Genomic DNA, 19,145 nt, shown 5'->3' with positions numbered 1-19,145 from the left:
TGCCCATGGCTGCTGGTCCAGGGCATCACACACCCATGAAGCTGACTGTACATCAGTGAAAGAAATCACAAAAAAACAAAATAAAAAAAAATAAGCTACAACCAAGACTCCATCATCACTTAACAAAGACTGAACTAGCAAAGTATTTAGTGAAGAGATGCCAAAAGGAAGTCCATTTCTTCCAGATAAACACACATATACAGCTTAGATTTATAATAGTAGATCAAATCACATCTTTTTCATATATGTGAGACTCTTGTAGAGTTGTTAGGTCATTGAGCACCAGGGTGTTTATCAGTTTAGAATTCATAAATTTAAACAAGCCTACATTTCCAAATTCCGTTAAAGTGGTGATTGGGGTGAGGATGAGGGTCATCCTCAGGCCAACCACATGTAGCATTACATGCATTTTTGATTTTACCTTCACCACAATTTCTTGAACGCGAGGCCCTATCAGTCCAATTCATATCACAATCCAGAGATTCGGTCTTCACCTGGACAGACTGAGTGCCACTCTCCATCAAGCCTCTAAGAATTCCCAGCACATACATTCTGATCGACCGACTCCAATGTAGGGCCTTCTGCCTTGACGCGTTTTTTTAAACCAGCTCAAAAAAATTTAAAGGACCACTGAATCTGAAAAGGAAATCTCTGCTGATATGGATGTGTTAGGAATGAAAGGATGCCACATCGTTTGATGGAAACGAAATTGATCAACCTACAGAGGGCTGAATTCAAAGACACCCAGAAAATCCAAAGGAAAAAATGATGCAGCAGGCAGGCTAGTTCATTTTGCTGAAATTTTGTTGCAGCAACTCCAAATCGTACTCAGTAGTTTGTATGACCTGGGGAGTCGTGGGGTATGCTCCTAATGATGGTGTCCTGGGGATCTCCTCCCAGATCAGGACCAGGGCATCACTGAGCTCCTAGACAGTCAGAGGTGTCGGATGGACTGAAATATAATGTCCCACCCAGAGGTGTTCTATTGGATTGAGGTCAGGTGAGTGAGCGTGAGGGCCAATCAATGGTATCAATTCCTTCATCCTCCAGGAACTGCCTGCTTACTCTCGTCACTTGAGGCCGGCATTGTTGTGCATTAGGAGGAAAATGAGGAGGGAAAAATGTCAGTGGCCTCCCTCCACCTGTTAAACCATTCCTGTTTTGGGGATCATCTCATCTCCTCACAGGTGGCGCAGTGGTAGTGCTGTTGCCTTGCAGTAAGGAGACTGTGGCAGATTGTGGGTTCGCTTCCCTGTGTGGATAGCGATTTGAGTACTGAGAAAAGTGCTATATAAACGTAATGATTTATTATTATTGTTGCCCCTCTAGTGCACCTGTTGTTAATTTCATTAACACCAAAGCAGCTGAAACTCATTAACAGCCCCCACCAGATCAATAGCCCAGAAGTTTCATTGACTTGATGTTATAATCTGATTAAAAAGTGTTTCTTTAATTTTTTGAGCAGTATAAATCACAGTTGAGCAGCTCACTGGTATCAGATGTTGGCTCAAACTCCTCCTTAACAACTACTTGTTGCCATTCAAAATCCTCTTCCTTTCTCTGATGTTGCCCATACTCAGACTCTTTTTATGAAAGTGTTTATTTGATATATGAACTTCGGTCTTCGCACATTATACACTTCCCGTCAACCTTTTGTCAGTTATTACTATAATTATTACTACATGTTCAACATTTCTTGCCTCGCATTTCCTGTCATCCTACATTTACACAGATCATTGTTTTCCATATAACGATGTATTATTTACCCTAATACAATTCCAAACACCTTACTTCCAGGTCTGAGAATTTTGTGTCTGACTTGACTTGAGCTGCAGCATTGCAGGGATGGAAGAGCAGGCTGCTTGCTGCTTGTGCTGATTGACATTTTTGCAAAACAAAGACGGTGATAAGGAGGTGTGAGAGAACTTAAGATGGCCGTGGCATTATGAATAATTTTGTTGGCTTCAGTATTTGACGCATAATGCAAGACAAGTTCATCTTAAACTTCAGAAGTAGCAAGAAATGAAAGCAAACTCTGAAGTGAACAAATAAGATAAGATAAAGCTTTATTGTCATTGTCACTTTTACAAAGGAACAACAAAATTAAAGGTGCTGTCAGCTCAGTGTGAGGCATAAGAGTTAAAAAACAAGAAATGGAATAGTAATAAAAGTACATTACAAATATATATAAATTACACTTGTCACATATACAATTTGCACTGGTTGACTTAAGGTCTATATTGCACTTTGGGAGAATGATATGGAGCAGTTTTATTTGAGTTCAGGGCCATGGTTGCTTTTGAATAAAAGCTGTTTTTAAGGCGGTTTGTCCATTTTTCCATTGCTCTGTATGTCTTGCCCAATGGCAAAAGCTGGAAGAGGCAATGACCAGGATGTGATGAATCCTGTGAAATGTCTACAGTAGTGCTTTTTTGCGGCATTGGGAGGTGTAGATTTGATCCAGAGTAGGGAGGGTAGAGCCAATTGTTCTCTCCACTGTCCTGATGACCCTGTGAAGCGCTTTCCTTTCTGAGGAAGTGTAACTGCCATACCACACACACAGTCCGTACGTGAGCACACTCTCGATGGAACAGTGATAAAAGGCAAGGGGCAGATTTTTGGGGAGATGGTTCTTTCTGAGGATTCTCAGAAAATGCAGCCTCTGTTGCGCCTTCTTCAGCAGCTCCTTGGGGTTGGCGCTCCAGGTCATTTCATCCTTCAAGTCAATGCCCAGAAACCTGAACACTGGACTCTCTCCACACAGGCCCCACCAATGATGAGTGGCTGGATGTCAGTTTTGTTTTTTCTAAAGTCAATAACAAGCTCTTTTATTTTTGTGGTGTTGAGGAGCAGGTTATTGACTCTGCACCACTCTGACAGCTGCTCTACCTCATCCCTGCATGCCAGCTCACCCTCCTTGCCCGAGATGAGTCCGACCACCATCATGTCATCCGTGAACTTTATGATCTTGTTGCTATGGTGAGTGGGGACACAGTCATATGTGGAGGGTGTAGAGGAGCGAGCTGAGCACACAACCCTGTGGCATCCCGGTGTTGAGGCTGAGAGCAGTGGAGGTGTGGGGACCCAGCCTGACCTTCTGGGAGCAACCAGACAGGAAGTCCAGTATCTAACTGCAGGCGAGTGATGGAAGTCCCAGTTCTGCCAGTTTGGACACCAGTCATTGTGGGAGGATGGTGTTAAACGCCGAGCTGAATCCCACAAAGAGTAGTCTGATGTAACTCCTCTGCTGCTCCAGGTGGGTCAGGGCAACATGAAGGGCTGTAACCACAGCGTCCTCCGTGGAGATCTTTTATTTTTTCATAAGCAAATTGAAATGGGTCCAGGTCTACTGGCAGGAAGACGATGACATGACTCCACAGCAGTTTCTCAAAGCACTTCATAATGACAGATGTGAGTGCCACTGGGCGGAAGTCATTCAGACTATTTGTGATGGATCTCTTCGGCAGCAGAACAATGATGGAGGACTTAAGGCAGGGTGGGACAGTGGCCTGGGCCAGGGACTGCTTGAAAATCCTAATGAAGATTCCGGAAATAAAAAGGAAGTTACAAAGAAAAAAAAACATGCGAATAAGGAATACAGGATTAGAGTCTATAGCAAGAAGCACAGGGTACATGACAGCAGTGGTTAAAAAGGATGTCAGGAAGGTGAAAAGGCAGCGGTGGGAGGAGAGACTGGAGGAAAGGTGAAAAATATCCTAAGAGATGTGTGCCCTAATTCAGTAGTAGGTCAAGGAAAAGGTGACGAGTATTAGAAACAGTGAAGGTGAGCTAGACAGTGAAACAGTAAATGCTTTGAGCCAGCACTTTATTTAAGCAGAGTTGTCAAAATGTATCGATTTTAACATTTTAGAACGACCTCAACACTCGTTCTGCAGCATACATTAGAAATGCACTTCCAGTCCATCATGGCCTGAATCACAGCCCCGTGTCCACCCACTCACAGATGTTAATAAGATGGCATCTTCAGTACCATCAGAGGCTTTTTCAGGCACACTTTATAGACAAAGGGGGCAGCTGGAGTGGCATCTGGAAATGCTTCAGCTTTCTAACAAATGGGGACAGCAAACCACAAGATACATGAATGCCTCTACGTAAGATTTGCAAGGGTGTCAACACAACACATTTTAAGATGCATCTTATTTCTGTATTATGGAAACCATTAGTAAGTATAAACCTATAAACTGTTGCATTTGATGTGTGGCTGTGATGATTTCTTTTCTTTTTTTATGTAAACAGGTTAAAATGTTTTTTGTAGCCAGTTAAAAATGTAACTCATCAAGACAGGGGTCAGAAATTATTTTTTCCTGTGGTTCACTTTTACTCTGTGCTGTTTATTCAGGGCTGTGGTGGGCTGGTGCCCTGCCGGGGGTTTGTTTCCTGCCTTGCACTCTATGATGGCTGGGATTGGCTCCAGCTGACCCCTGTGACCCTATAGTTGGGATATAGCGGGTTGGATAATGGATGGATGTTTATTCAGGGGCAACACTTTTTAGCACTATAGGGATCCATCACTCCCTTGATTTTTAAACCTCACCATACAGTTTCTGTAATAAGAATGTAAGTTTAATGTCACTGTGCTCTGTACAAGAAATTATTTTATAAATCCATTCACATGTACAGGCCAGGCCAAAAGAGGCTCTCAGCATTTAGAAGTGCTTAGCCAAGCAAGGACAAGATGGACAGAGACAGCTTGAGGAATGTGTAGTCAGCCTAAGGACAGGTGTATGCTATTTTCAATCAATCAATCAATCAACATTTATTTAAATAGCACATATTCATACAAAAAAAATGTAGCTCAAAGTGCTTTACAAAATGAATAGAGAAATAGAATACACAATAAAAGATAAACATAAGTCAACATTAATTAACATAGAATAAGAGTAAGGTCTGATGGCCAGGGTGGACAGAAAAAACAAAAAAAAACTCCAAAGGCTGGAGAAAAAAATAAAATCTGTAGGGGTTCCAGACCAAGAGACCGCCCAGTCCTCTCTGGGCAATCTACCTAACATAAATCAAACAGTCCTCTTTGTATTTAGCGTTTTCATCGAAGGACCTGATGATGATGGTCACGTAGACTTCTGGCTTTCAGTCCATCAATGTTGGTGCATGATGATGCTTTGAGTAGGTGGTGGTGGCGCAGGCCGCCACCACAAAGAAACCGGAAAAAGAAACAGAAGAGACAGTAGGGGTCAGTATGGATTTTGGAGCAACTGTGAATAGTTATTCTGAAGAATTGAACATACAGAGTATCAGTATTAAGTTAAAGTGAAGTTATAAAAAGGCCATGTTAAAGTAATGTGTTTTCAGCAGTGTTTTAAAGTGCTCTACTGTATTTGCCTGGCGAATTCCTATCGGCAGGCTATTCCAGATTTTGGGTGCATAACAGCAGAAGGCCGCCTCACCACTTCTTTTAAGTTTAGCTTTTGGAATTATAAGGAGACACTCATTTGAAGATCTAAGGTTACGATTTGGAATATAACGTGTCAGGCATTCCGATATATAAGATGGAGCGAGATTATTTAAGGCTTTGGAAGTGAGCAAGGGATCTTCTTTCCTTGTTTGGAAATGGACTATTTGCCAACATGGGGGCCTGCACGTGGAGGAACCAGTATAAAAGGCTTGGACAGCAGCCCTAACACTTCGAAGCAGACGGACGGATGAGTGATATCGTCATTCGTCCTGAAAATCCTTTCAGCGCAGCGACAGAAAATGGCAGACTGTATAGATCAAGATCCCACCTTGGTATTGTCTTGATATTTGGCTTCCTCATCTGTAATGCCACGTAAATCGTCAGTAAAGAAAGCCAAGTTATTTTCTTTTATGTTATTTTTACTTTACTTTATCACTATGGGATGGATAGCGCCTTTTAATATCATATCGGTTACTTAAAACTCTGGTTTTCGGTTACATAAAATGCCGCATTTACAAAAGAACTTATTCCAACTAGGGAGATATCGCCCCCTACTGGTACAGTGACACAGTGCGTTACTTTCCATTACTTTATTCCATATGTTTTTAAATTTGGTTCCATCACATTTAACTCTCCAATATAAGGTCCTGAACTGCATCAACAGTGCTGCTAGTCCTCTGTGCACTCATACACTTCCAGTGTGTGTTTTTAATACATCAGGGCTCATTTATAGCACAACAAAGGCACGCGGCGGCCTCACAGAGGAGCATATGGACTTTTTAATGTCAGAAATATGGAATTTACAAAGGCCTCATACTTTATTTACACAAAAATGCAATGCACACTTTTCAAGTGTGTTAGTGGGCTACTTTTCTGAACAATTGACTCATTTACTCACTTCTTGATCAACAAAAACATAATTTCCAATTTGTTTAAAAAGCTGAAATTCACAGGATGGCACATCAAGAGCCAGCAGATATCTGCTTAAAAAAGGACATTTCAATAAATCAATATTTTGGGGTAAAAACCATCTCACAACAGATGCTCTTATGGGACAGAAGGACAACTGAAGATGTGACAGGACAAACAGAAAGTCATGATCTTTGACAAAGCTGCTTTTTTTTTTAAATGTTGACACACTCTGGGCACTCTTGCATGTGTACCAGCTCCCATCTTGGTTATCTATTCCGCCCAGTTGACGTTCAGTTGTGGCACTACAAGGGGACTGACCCACAGCCTGGCACAGAGCTTAAATTGCACAATAAACCCAGCCTCAATCTTAGCTCGTGGTGCTTCCTTTTCTATCAGGGAAGCCATGGGAATTGTGTGTGACACTCAAAGCAGCTTCTCTGCACTCGTCACTCTTCACATTAAACACATCGGTGTTACACTTAGGACTGCAACACTTCAAGCAATGCCTTGCATATACGTTCACATCTTTGGACTTTACAGGAAGACAACATACAGCTGACAAAAAATGTGAAAAAAATACTGTACTTGAGTAAATGATGTGAACATGTGGAAATTTTAAAAATGTAATAATGATAATCATAAACGCTCAAATGTAATTATTCCTACTGATTACTCTATTCCGATCAAGAGAAGACACTTTCCTGCAAAATGGTGTGTTGCAGTGACCATCAACAAAAGCAGCAGGTCTCTGGGAAAGGCAGGAAAGTTTTACTCATGGACAGCGTGTTGAAGAGGAGGCAGCTCCAGTGACCCAGGATGACACAAGTAAGGGGTCCAAGGGGCAGCGTGCCACTTTCAAATAAAAGCAGTGTTACTCTGGGTCTGTGCTTGGGGGTACACATCGGCATCTGTGTATAGGCACATCATCAGATGAGACAATGTATGTCCATGAGCCCTGGTGCAACATATAGCAACAAACAACAAGGAGCAACAGAAACAATACAATAAATAGAAATAAAATAAATAATGTGTGCTAAGTATAAGGTGTCAGAGATGCCAGGGGCGACGACCCGGCTGGGACGCCATAAAGGACCGGAAGAGGAGGTGCGCCTGCCTTGGATTATGTGGGGGCCGCCACCCTGGTTGCTTTGGGGGCCACGGGTTGAGGGCATGGAAGCCCAACCCGGTAGGGGCCCGTGGTCACTGCCAGGGGGTGCCCCAATGCCTTGGGAACCCTGGACCTCAGTACTTCCACCACACCAGGAAGTGCTGGGGGGAAGAGTAGCAGGGACACCTGGAATGCTTCCGGGAGTACAGCCGGCACTTCCGCCACACAGGGGCGTGTCGGCGGGTGATTGCTGGGGAGCACCTGGAGCATATCTGGGTGAGGATAAAAAGGGCCGCCTCCCTTCTTTCGAAGCTGGAGTCGGGTGGAAGAAGGACTAAGCAGAGGAGAGTGGAGGTGGCCTGAAGAGTGGAGGCATTGTGTGTTGGCCAGGACTTTGGGGACTTGGGGTTTGTGTGCACTTGGACTTTGTAAATAGTAGTATTGTTAATAAACGTGTGGTGGGTGAAAAACATGTCTGCCTGTCTGTGCCCGGGTGACATTCACATCTGGCGTAGCCGGCAGGATGCTCCGTCTGGTGCAAGACGGGGACCTGGTTTTCTAAATCTTGTTGTGGACGGCCCGGCGCATCAGACGACCCCACCCACGTGCCACGGGAGCGGTGTGCACACAGCCCCACAGGGTAAAAGTACCCCACGGACCGCCAGAGGTCCGCAGGAGAGCCGTTTTCCCCTGAGGCGGACCAACGGTGTGTGGAGCCGGACTGCATCAGGCTCCTGTGGGTGCGCCGTTGCTGGAGGTGCCCAGGACAGCATCACATCTACGGAGGCCACGTCGAGGACGTTTCCTCAGTTGGACGGGACCCGGGAGGTGAGTTCCCTGCCTGATGGCAGCCGGCCCTGGGGGGCCGGGCGTGTGTTCTATCTCGTTGGCAGGGACAGTCCGGATCCGCGTCAGTGGCAGACGCATGCTGGTTGTTGGGGCTTCGACAGCGCGGCGACGCCTGGGGGAGCTGATGAAGTGGAGCCGCTGCAGCACGAGAGACAGCAGGGCTGCCGGCAAGCATGTCGCCGCTGCAGGAGGGGAGCCAAAATGGCAACGAACCAGAAGTCCCTCCCCACGACAGGCATGTGGTTGGATGGTGTGTCTTGCGTGCCCGCCAATGACTGGAGAGAGACGGGACGAAGGAATCTCCATCGCGTGCTGGGGGCGACCCGATTGGGCCGGAGGAAGAGGCCCACAGGAAGTTGCCGGCGTCTGGGGCTGACGGACAGGTAGGCTCTGCGTCGGTTAACTTCCTGTCTTTGCTGGCTGCTCTGTCGGAGCTGGAGGTGTGCTTTCAGCCCGCGGAGCAGCGTTTGTCGCAGGTGCCACGTGCCCTCCGGGCGGATTTGCGGTTCCTGGAGATGAAGGCGGTCGCGTCTATCGAAGAGCTACTGACGGCGATTAGACGGTGTGACGCTGGATTCTTCAGTCAGAAGTGTACGGCGGGGAAGGTGAATACAGCCGTCCCCGTACAGCCCAAGGGAGGGCTTGCTGAAAACAGCTGTGATGATAATGATCAGCAACAAGTAGGCAGTCCTACGACAGCGGATGCGGCGCAGGTGGCTGTGCGCGCGATGAGGGGAGAGACGGCGAGAGGGCTGGCAGGACATGGGCTGTTGAGTGCCCCAGGTCCTAGCACCCTCCGCCCCGAGTCGGCGGCAGTCTTGTGCCGCTCTATAGGGATGCAGACTGGAAGGAGTCTCTTTTTACGCAGTAGGGAGACTCAGACCGTCAGGGCGTCCCAGAGTGATAGGAGGAATCGAGGGGTGAATGCCGGTTCCTCCGATAGGATGGGATGTGGTGCTGGGAGCACACGTCCGAGTGGTGGCCGCCCTCTGCGGGGGCAGAGGGAACCCGTGAGGTCAGCGGAGAGGAAAGGTCTGCAGGCGGTCCCATCTAATCCACCGTCAGGAGGGACATGGAACCCACGGAGGGGGTGCCGAACAGGCAAGTGCCAGGGTGACGGTCGGAGGGGGTGGCGCTGCCAGTGTGAGGCACAAGGGGACACCAGGGAAGGGCGTCCAGGCAGCGGCTCTGCCCCTGTCTTTCTGTTTATTGCAGGACCGGACCCTGGACAAGCAGTAGGACCCGCTTCATTAGGAACCTGCCCTCATACGACGGGCCGTCTGATGGGAGGACTCTCCGCTGGCGAGGGGGTGCCACCACGGCTGGCGGAGGCTACGAGGGGGTGAGTGGCTCCAACCCAAGGGGCACGAATACCTCGGAGGGCGTGCCAAAGGAGTGGGCCCCGGAGTGCGTAAGAGGGGGGAGCGCAGCCTGTGCGAGGCACAGGACGACACCAGGTGGTGGTGTCCAGGTGGCGTCTCCGCCCCTATGAATGTTGGGAGAACAGGGCCGGACCCCGGCTTCCCAGGAGTAGGACCCGCTTCGGGGGTAAGCTGCCTTTGCGGGACGTGCCGCTCCTCCCGAGTGGTCTTCGCTGGCAGTGGGGCACTGTCAGAGGTGCCAGGGGCGACAACCCGGCCGGGATGCCATAAAGGACCGGAAGAGGGCGCGCCCGCCTTGGATCACGTGGGGGCCGCCACCCTGGTTGCTTTGGGGGCCACGGGTTGAGGCCATGGAAGCTCAACCCGGTAGGGGCCCGTGGTCACTGCCAGGGGGTGCCCCAATGCCTTGGGAACCCTGGACCTCAGTACTTCTGCCACACCAGGAAGTAGCAGGGACACCCAGAATTCAGGGGCGTGTCGGCGGGTGATTGCCGGGGAACACCTGGAGCAATAAAATATGACAAGTATATAAAGCATTGGAATGACAGATTTTTAAAACAGAAATGTTTTTCATATTTTAGTAATAAATGACAAAACGTAGACATAAACTATATAATCTGTGAATCCTGAAGTTCAAAGATCAAATTAACACTTTCACAAAAGATTCAAGGATGATACAACAGCTTCCGCGGTGTAGCGGTAAGATTTGCTGACTTGTAATCAAGAGTCCCTGGTTCGATCCTAACTGCCTCCTATATTTACCGCTTTCAGTAGTGAGCTGCTCTTATTGTTAATATTATACAGTAAACATATACATTTGGTTTGCATCTTTAACAGACCGTGTACATTTATAGTACTTGTAAAAGTTACCATTTTTTTCCCACTTTCATTCTTTCAGTCACGATCACGATACATACTATAGCCCCCACCCAGGGATATGACGCTGTTAGTTTTTATTTGAAACTGGGAATAACTGTAGATGTGAGTGGTGTTTTGAGACAGTGGAACTGGACATTCTCTAAACTGGAGGGATAAAAGCTGACACACAACCACTGGTGAATCTGCCTTATTCGTATCTCACTGTCACTTGATTTTATTTTTGTTATTCAGTTTTATTGAGTGTTCCTGCTCACGCAGATTTAGTATGCGCCTTATGGTTTATGATGTCAAAGTCGCACTGACAAAAAAACAACACCACAGAGACATAGGTATATATGATATTTGGAATTATTCATTTTATGACCTGTATAGTACATTTCGGAAAACATTGTGGCACGGATGCAACATTATTCATATTATTCATATTCATTCGCAAATGCAGAGGAAAGAATAGTACAGAGAGGTTAGTTCAGCGCTATATGCAATCATCAAGTTCAAATGTTAACAGTTCACACACACGCAGAGACCGTCCTTCCTACATTTACTGCGTGTGTACCTGTTGCAATGAGCACACATCTCTCTATGCCAGGGGTGTCAAACTCCGGTCCTGAAGGGCCGCAGTGGCTGCAGGTTTTCATTCTAACCATCTTCTTCATTTGTGACCTGTTTCTGCTGCTAATTAACTTCGTTAGCCTTTGTCTTAACTGACTTCACTCGGGCCCCTTAGTTGTCTCTTCTTCCTTAATTAGCAGCCAAACAATAATGAGACCCAAAACGAGCCGCCACATGACCAGCTCACCTGTGCCCATCACACAATATCTGAAAGTAAAGAATGGTTGAGGTCTCAGTAAGGTTAATCCCTCAGGTCACTGAAACATTTTGACTTTGTTCTTAGAAAAAACAGAAAATCAATCATTTTGGAAATGTCTGCTGTGGCAGAATGAGAGCAGCAACAAGCCATGGAGTTAAATAATGAGGTTAATTAACAGCAAGAATCAGCTTCTCATTAAGTAATTGGTTGTAGTGAAATTGGTTGGCATTTGAAGCCCCAATTTAGCTGGTCAACTGTTGGCTCGTTTCACATCTCATTTCTGTTTGCCTGTCATTTAATGAAGAAAAGATTTCAGAGGGCTGAATCTTTAAAAACAGTTATTAAAGTTTTTTAGTTGAGTTAATTAGCAGTGAAAACTGGACACTGATTAGAAGATGGGTTAGGATGAAAATCTGCAGCCACTGCGGCCCTCCAGGCTTGGAGTTCGACACCCGTGCTCTGTGCTGTGGTTTCTATTACACACCTGAACGAAAGAGACAATATGTGACATTTTGAAGAAATCATTTTATGACTTGAATAGTACCAATCAGAAAACATCATCGCACTAATGCAATATTATTTGAAGACGAGCCTTGTCAGATCGAGTGTGAATTTATGCTGCTGCTGTTAGTCAGATCAGGAGGGGCGGAGGGTGTGGGGATGGTGGGGGGGTCGGGGGGAGAGCGTGATCGTGATTGAGAGAATAAAACTGAAAAAAAGCTAACTTTTACAAGTATCATAAATTATACCCAATGTCCCATATATTTGTCTCTTTCTTTTTTTCTCCGTGCTGTGCTGACATCGTGCACCAGAAGGCGAGAGCAGGAACACACAGTTGGCCAGCTGCTGTGTGCTACAAGTCATGGCCGAAATTATCGGCACCCCTGGAATTTTCCCAGAAAATGCACCATTTCTCCCAGAAAATTGTTGCAATTACAAATGTTTTGGTATACACATGTTTATTTCCTCTATGTGCATTGGAACAACACAAAAACAGAGAAAAAGCCAAATCTGACATCATGTCACACAGAACTCCAAAAATGGGCCGGACAAAATTATTGGCACCTTTTCAAAATTGTGGGTAAATCGTTTTATTTCAAGCATATGATGCTCGTTTGAACTCACCTGTGGCAAGAAACAGGTGCTGGCAATATAGCAATCACACCTGAAGCCAGTTAAAATGGAGAAAAGTTGACTCAGCCTTTCTGTTGTGTGTCTGAGTGTGCCACACTAAGCATGGAGAAAAGAAAGAAGAGCAGATGAGTCTGAGACTTGAGAACAAAAATTATGGAAAAATATCAACAATCTCAAAGCTACAAGTCCATCTCCAGAGATCTTCATGTTCCTTTGTCCACTGTGGGCAACATAATCAAGAAGTTCACAACACATGGCACTGTAAATAATCTGCCTGGCGTGGACAGAAGAGAAAAATTGATAAAAGACTGCAACGAAGGATAGTCCGAATGGTGGATAAACAGCCCCAATCAACTTCAAAACATATTCAAGCTGTTCTGCAGACTCAGGGTGCAACAGTGTCAGCTCGAACTATCCGTTGACATCTGAACGAAATGAAACGCTATGGCAGGAGAGCCAGGAGGACCCCACTGCTGACACAGAAACATAAAAAAGCCAGACTGGAGTTTGCTAAAATGTATGTGAGGAAGCCAAAATCCTTCTGGGCGAACGTCTTGTGGACAGATGAGACCAAGGTAGAGCTTTTGGTAAAGCTCATCATTCTACTGTTTACAGAAAATGGAATGAGGCCTACGAACAAAAGAACACAGTACCTACAGTCAAACATGGTGGAGGTTCTAAGATGTTTTGGGGATGTTTGCTGCCTCTGGCACTGGATGCCTTGACTGTGTGCAAGGCATCATGAAATCTGAAGACTACCAAAAGATATTGGGGCACAATGTAGGGCCCAGTGTCAGAAAGCTGGGTCTGCGTCAGAGGTCATGGGTGTTCCAGCAGGACAATGACCCCAAACATACCTCTAAAAGCACCCAAAAATGGTTGATGACAAAGCGCTGGAGAGTTCTGAAGTGGCCAGCAATTAGCCTGGATCTAAACCTGATTGAACACTTATGGAGAGATCTCAAAATTGCTGTTGGGAGAAGGCGCCCTTCAAATCTGAGAGACCTTGAGCAGTTTGCAAAAGAAGAGTGGTCGGAAATTCCAGTTGAGAGGTGTCACAAGCTTGTTGATGGTTATAGGAAGCACTTGATTTCAGTTATTTTTTCCAAAGGGCATGCAACCAAATATTAAGTTGAGGGTGCCAATAATTTTGTCCAACCCTGGTTTTTGAGTTTTGTGTGAAATGTCAGATTTGGCTTTTTTTCTCTGTTTTTTTATGTTGTTCCAATGCACATAAAGGAAATAAACGTGTATACCAAAACACCTGTAATTGCAACAGTTTTCTGGGAGAAATGGTACATTTTCTGGGAAAATTCCAGGGGTGCCGATAATTTCAGACATGACTGTATAACATGTTGGCGGCGATCAACGCACATGTACTGTGTACAGCATGCATGGGGGCCACTGAGAAAAGAAGAGTGTTCATGGCTCATATTGCAGAGGAACTTAGTCGGCGCTTCTTACAAGAAAATGTGATGGAAAAAGAAAAGGAGGATGCAACATCGACAAGCTTCTGTTCCACGACAGCCACTTTCCCCAGGATGTGTCAGGTGCCCTTTCAATGTAACAGGAACCAAAGCATAGAGAGATGTGTGTACATTGCAACAGGTACACATGTCGTAAATGTAGGAAGGACGGTCCTTGCATGTGTGTGAACTGTTAACATTTGAATTTGATGATTGCATAAAACGCTGAACTGACCTCTCTGTACTATTCTTTCCACTGCATGTCCTGGAGTACAAAAGAAACACCACCATACAGCAACATGTGGGGACTGGCAAGATCGGGGAGAAAAAAACACACGGTCACTGATTTACAACCGCAAGATGTTAAGCGAATGAATATGAATAATATGAATAATGTTGCATCCGTGCCACAGTGTTTTCCGAAATGTACTATACAGGTCATAAAATGAACAATTCCAAATATCATGTATACCTATGTCTCTGTGTTGTTGTTTTTTGCTTTTTTTTGACATCATGGACCATAAGGCGCATACTAATTCTGCGTGAGCAGGAACACTCAATAAAACTGAATTAAAAAAAATCAAGTGACGGTGAGATACGAAGAAGGCAGATTCACCAGCCTTTGTGTGTCAGCTTTTATCCCTCCAGATCAGAGAACGTCCAGTTCAATTGTCTCAAAACACCACTCACATATAAAGTTATTCCCAGTTTCAAATAAAAACTAGCAGCGTCAGATCCCTGGGGCGATAGTATGTATGGTGATCGTGAGTGAGAGGATAAAAGTGAAAAAAAAAAGGTAACTTTTATAAGTACAGTATTATAAATGTACACGGTCTGTTAAAGATGCAACCCAAATGTATGTGTGTACTGTATAATATTAACAATAAGAGCAGCTCACTACTGAAAACGGTAAATACAGGAGGCAGTCAGGATCGAACCAGGGACTCTTGATTACGAGTCAGCAAATCTTACTGCTACGCCACGGAAGCTGTTGTAGTGTCCTTGAACCTTTTGTGAAAGTGTTAATTTGATCTTTGGAAACCAGACTTCACACATTATATAGTTTATGCCTACATTTTGTAACATTTATTACTAAAATATGAAAAACGTTTCTGTTTAAACAATGTGTTTACACAGATTATTATAGAAACGGAACACACATGAAATGCATGTGTTCCAAATAACGATCTATTATTTCCACTCTAAAACTCCAGCACTTCACTTTTGGTTACCAACAAATAACCCCAAAACTCCACATAAACATAGGGGCTAATAACAAAAAGCTAAGGATTGATATCATGGTGGGCTGTAATCTAGAGTAGTTCTCCTTACTGAGTCGATTTTGATGAACTGCCTGTTTCAGTGAATTGACTCTCTTGATTCATTTTTACAGATAGTTTATACTGTAGTCCCCTTGGTTGGCCTCTGATTACATCACAAATACATAATTTCATAATTCATACATTAGTTTCATATATATGTAAACGTGTGTGTATAAATGCAGAATTAATATAATTGTTATCAATTTATCTTTAATTATCTACACATATGTGATTAGGGTTTGGGTAACAACATGATAACTCATACGCCATTGTCCTGTTTCGCACACAAAGCATAACAACACATTTAAGGGGCATTATTAAAGTAAGACATTGCATTGCAGAAACACAAATGAATGAGAACTGTGCAACTTGTTATCACTCGTTCCCCAATCAAATGAACAAGAATCATCAGACTTGGTGAGTTGTTCATGAATCAAATAAACGAGAATCATTAGACGGATTTTTGGGTACTGAGATTCACAAATCAAACGAACAAGAATTGTTAGATGATTCTCAGGTGGCAACTTGTTCACGAATCAATTGAGTTTGAGGCTTAGGAGTTAGGCAGTTCTTGCACATGCGCTATAATACAGTACATCCACCAGCAGGCAGAAGCAGCGATGCAGAAGATGATGGCATCGTCACGAAGGACAGGCATGAGCTTGAGAACTCCCGTTGTTTGTGCTCACATTGCAGACCTATAAATACCTGGGAGTGCAGCTGGATGATAAATTGGACTGGACTGCCAATACTGATGCTCTGTGCAAGAGAGGACAGAGCTGACTATACTTCCTTTGAAGGCTGGCATCCTTCAATATCTGCAATAAGATGCTGCAGATGTTCTATCAGACGGTTGTGGCGAGCGACCTCTACTACGCCGTGGTTGTGCTGGGGAGGCAGCATAAAGAAGAAGGACACCTCACACCTGGACAAACTTGTGAGGAAGGCAGGCTCTATTGTAAACAAGGAGCTGGACAGTTTGACATCCGTGGCAGAGCGACGGGCACTGAGCAGGCTCCTGTTAATCATGGAGAATCCACTGCATCCACTAAACTGTATTACCTCCAGACAGAGGAGCAGCTTCAGTGACAGACTGCTGTCTCTGTCTTACTCCACAGACAGACTGAGGAGATCGTTCCTCCCCCACACCATGTGACTCTTCAATTCCACCCAGGGGGTAAACGTTAATTTTATACAAAGTTATTGTCTGTTTTTACCTGCATTTTTATCACTCTTTAATTAATTTTGGTTTTTATCAGTATGCTGCTGCTGGAGTATGTGAATTTCCCCTTGGGATTAATAAATTATCGATCTATCTATCTATCTGTCTATCTATCAATCTAAATTGATTCATTTGAATCACTGAAAAAAGTTGTTCAACAAAGAACAAAATCATTCACAAATCACCCATCATGAATCTTGAGACCTTCCTCTATTATGAACTCGGGCCAGACAGTTAAGATTGATGTCATTGTGCCAGAAACAGTAACTGTAACATGAACATCTTTGGGACTGACTGAGGATGTTAAATGTATGGCTGGGGAGATGCAGCATATATCAGAGCAGCCTGGCAAGGGTGACTGTGCTTGGACTTATAAGAGCCTGTAAGCGATCGCCCGCAGGAAGGCCATGCACTGACTAAACACAGCAATTTGGAAATGAGTTGTACCTGAGCGCTTTCATTGGTAACTAACTGGTCAGGAATGGACAGGTAATCTGACCATACTGGTCTGAAGTATGGCTGTGTGGGATTGAACTTGAATAGGAGACCATTCTGTACCACAACACCTCAGTGATTTGTGGTAAGATTGGCATTAAGTTTGTCACCTTGCCTTACCTCACACCATAAGGCCATAAAGAGAAGACCATGATGAAGACAATACTATCTCAGTAGCCATATTGAGATAGGCATGTGGCCTGTAACAATACTACATCCAAAGGCCATGTGTTAGCAAAGAAAGCTAGACTGAAAATAAGCCGAGAGCCACGTGTGGACACAAGATGTACTGCTGTCAGCTGTAATGGTGTGCTCTGCTAATATCCACATTGTCCTTTGCTTCCATATTTGTGGCCATTTTTGTCAATAATGCATTGTGTAACTTAACTCCTGCCTGTTTCTTTACTCTGATTGCCTCAAGTCACAGATGTAGAAGAGAAGGGGTCAGAGGGGAGTGCCAAAGTACCTGAGCACATTGTGGATTTTATTTCAGTCTACAGAATGAAGAATACAAAAGGGGAAAACAGGGTCACACAGTAAAACAATGACACAGAAATGTCAGAATTGGGGGTCAAGTTGTTTAAATCTTCCTAAGCTGGAGTTAGTTGTAAATTTCACTGGTTTTAGGCAAAGGCCGTAATCTCTAATTTATCTTTAGGAATGGCATTGAGCAGAGTGCAAAGTTCATGAACGCCATTTTCACAACTGGGTGAAGTACTTCAAGGAAGTTGCCATCATCTCTCGTTCACGATGCCCCTCATGAAGTGGTGATGGGAGACATCTTGCCTGGTATCTACTGTATGATAAAACACTAAGGTCGGCGGGTCCTGTCCCTCTGGGCAATCTGATGGACGAGTTTGGCTTTGATGACGCGACAAAAGAGGAAATGTGACTGTGAGAAGCACGAGGAGGAGTAAAGGAGGCACATGGAGACAGCAAATATTAAATTGGGCAGGAAGTGAGAAAGGCACCCCGAAAAATAATGGCGAGTGTGAGAAGCTGGCATCATGGTAACACACTCAAGCAAGGTGCTCATACACTCGCAAATATGGAGGAAAGGCGCTGAAGGTACACGTAGGGACTGTGATAACAAAAATATTTGTAATCATTTTACTACTGGCCTGAAACAGGTACTGGGGCTAGTACTTATATATTTCTGTATGAGAATGGATGCTACGGAACTACATTTTTCCATTATTTCTATTGAAGAAGATGGGGAGAAAGTCGACATATGAAGGAGTCCCTCCACGTTACTCGAGTTGTTAGTGAGGGACGTCATTGTGCACAGCTGCATTCTTAAATTACTGCCATGTTTTTTAGTGCATTTGGCACTTTATGGTCTTCACATTACTTACATGCATACAGATATAAGAGAGGTCTCCACTCGGAGGGTATGTGAGGGTCGACTCCATGCTCCCCCTTCCCACCCGCTTTACCACATACATCCCCCCTTGAGCCTCTGGTTGCACAGGAAGGCTCCATGCCTCAACCAGCTCAGTACAACTGGTGGTCCAGGTTAGCGGCTTGGCCCTGACGCTGCACTAAAAGTAATAAAAGTACTGAAACCCATTCATAAAAGCAAAACCCAAACCCCCTTTGTAAAACAGGACATTAAAAGATTAAGAACTTTAAAATGACAATAAAACAATAAATAAATAAATAAATAAATAAGCAGTAAAACGTTTAGCTCTTAAAACGTCCTCCTCAGGATTGAGTCTTGTGGGTTTTTAAAAAAGTCAGGCACCCATCCTGCATGCCGTTTCCCTTCCGGTCTTCAGTCCTCGCTGCCTCAGCTCATCCCACCACTGCCACCAAATGCGAGTCGGCTCCATGCTCCCACTGCAGTTCAGGGAGCCCCTTTTGCTGATCCGCAGACCTGTTATACCACATGGTAAGTCAATAATGATCCAGACGTCAGTGATGAAAGTGTTTGGGGGGTCGGACTGCTTTCCCAGAGCACACGTAGGCACATGTGGGGTATTCTGGGGTCATAGTGTCTCATTTCTTTGGTCGTTTTTTGAAGACTAAACAGGGCCACACTGCCAATGAAGAGCGGCCCACACTGATCCATCCACAGTCATAAAGTGCTATATAAGAATGGCCGGTAAGAAAAAAGAAAAACCAAAAGCAACAG

The sequence above is a fragment of the Polypterus senegalus genome, chromosome 18 (assembly GCF_016835505.1).
Source record: "Polypterus senegalus isolate Bchr_013 chromosome 18, ASM1683550v1, whole genome shotgun sequence".
Lineage (NCBI taxonomy): Eukaryota > Metazoa > Chordata > Cladistia > Polypteriformes > Polypteridae > Polypterus > Polypterus senegalus.
Note: the sequence above shows the minus strand (reverse complement) of the source record.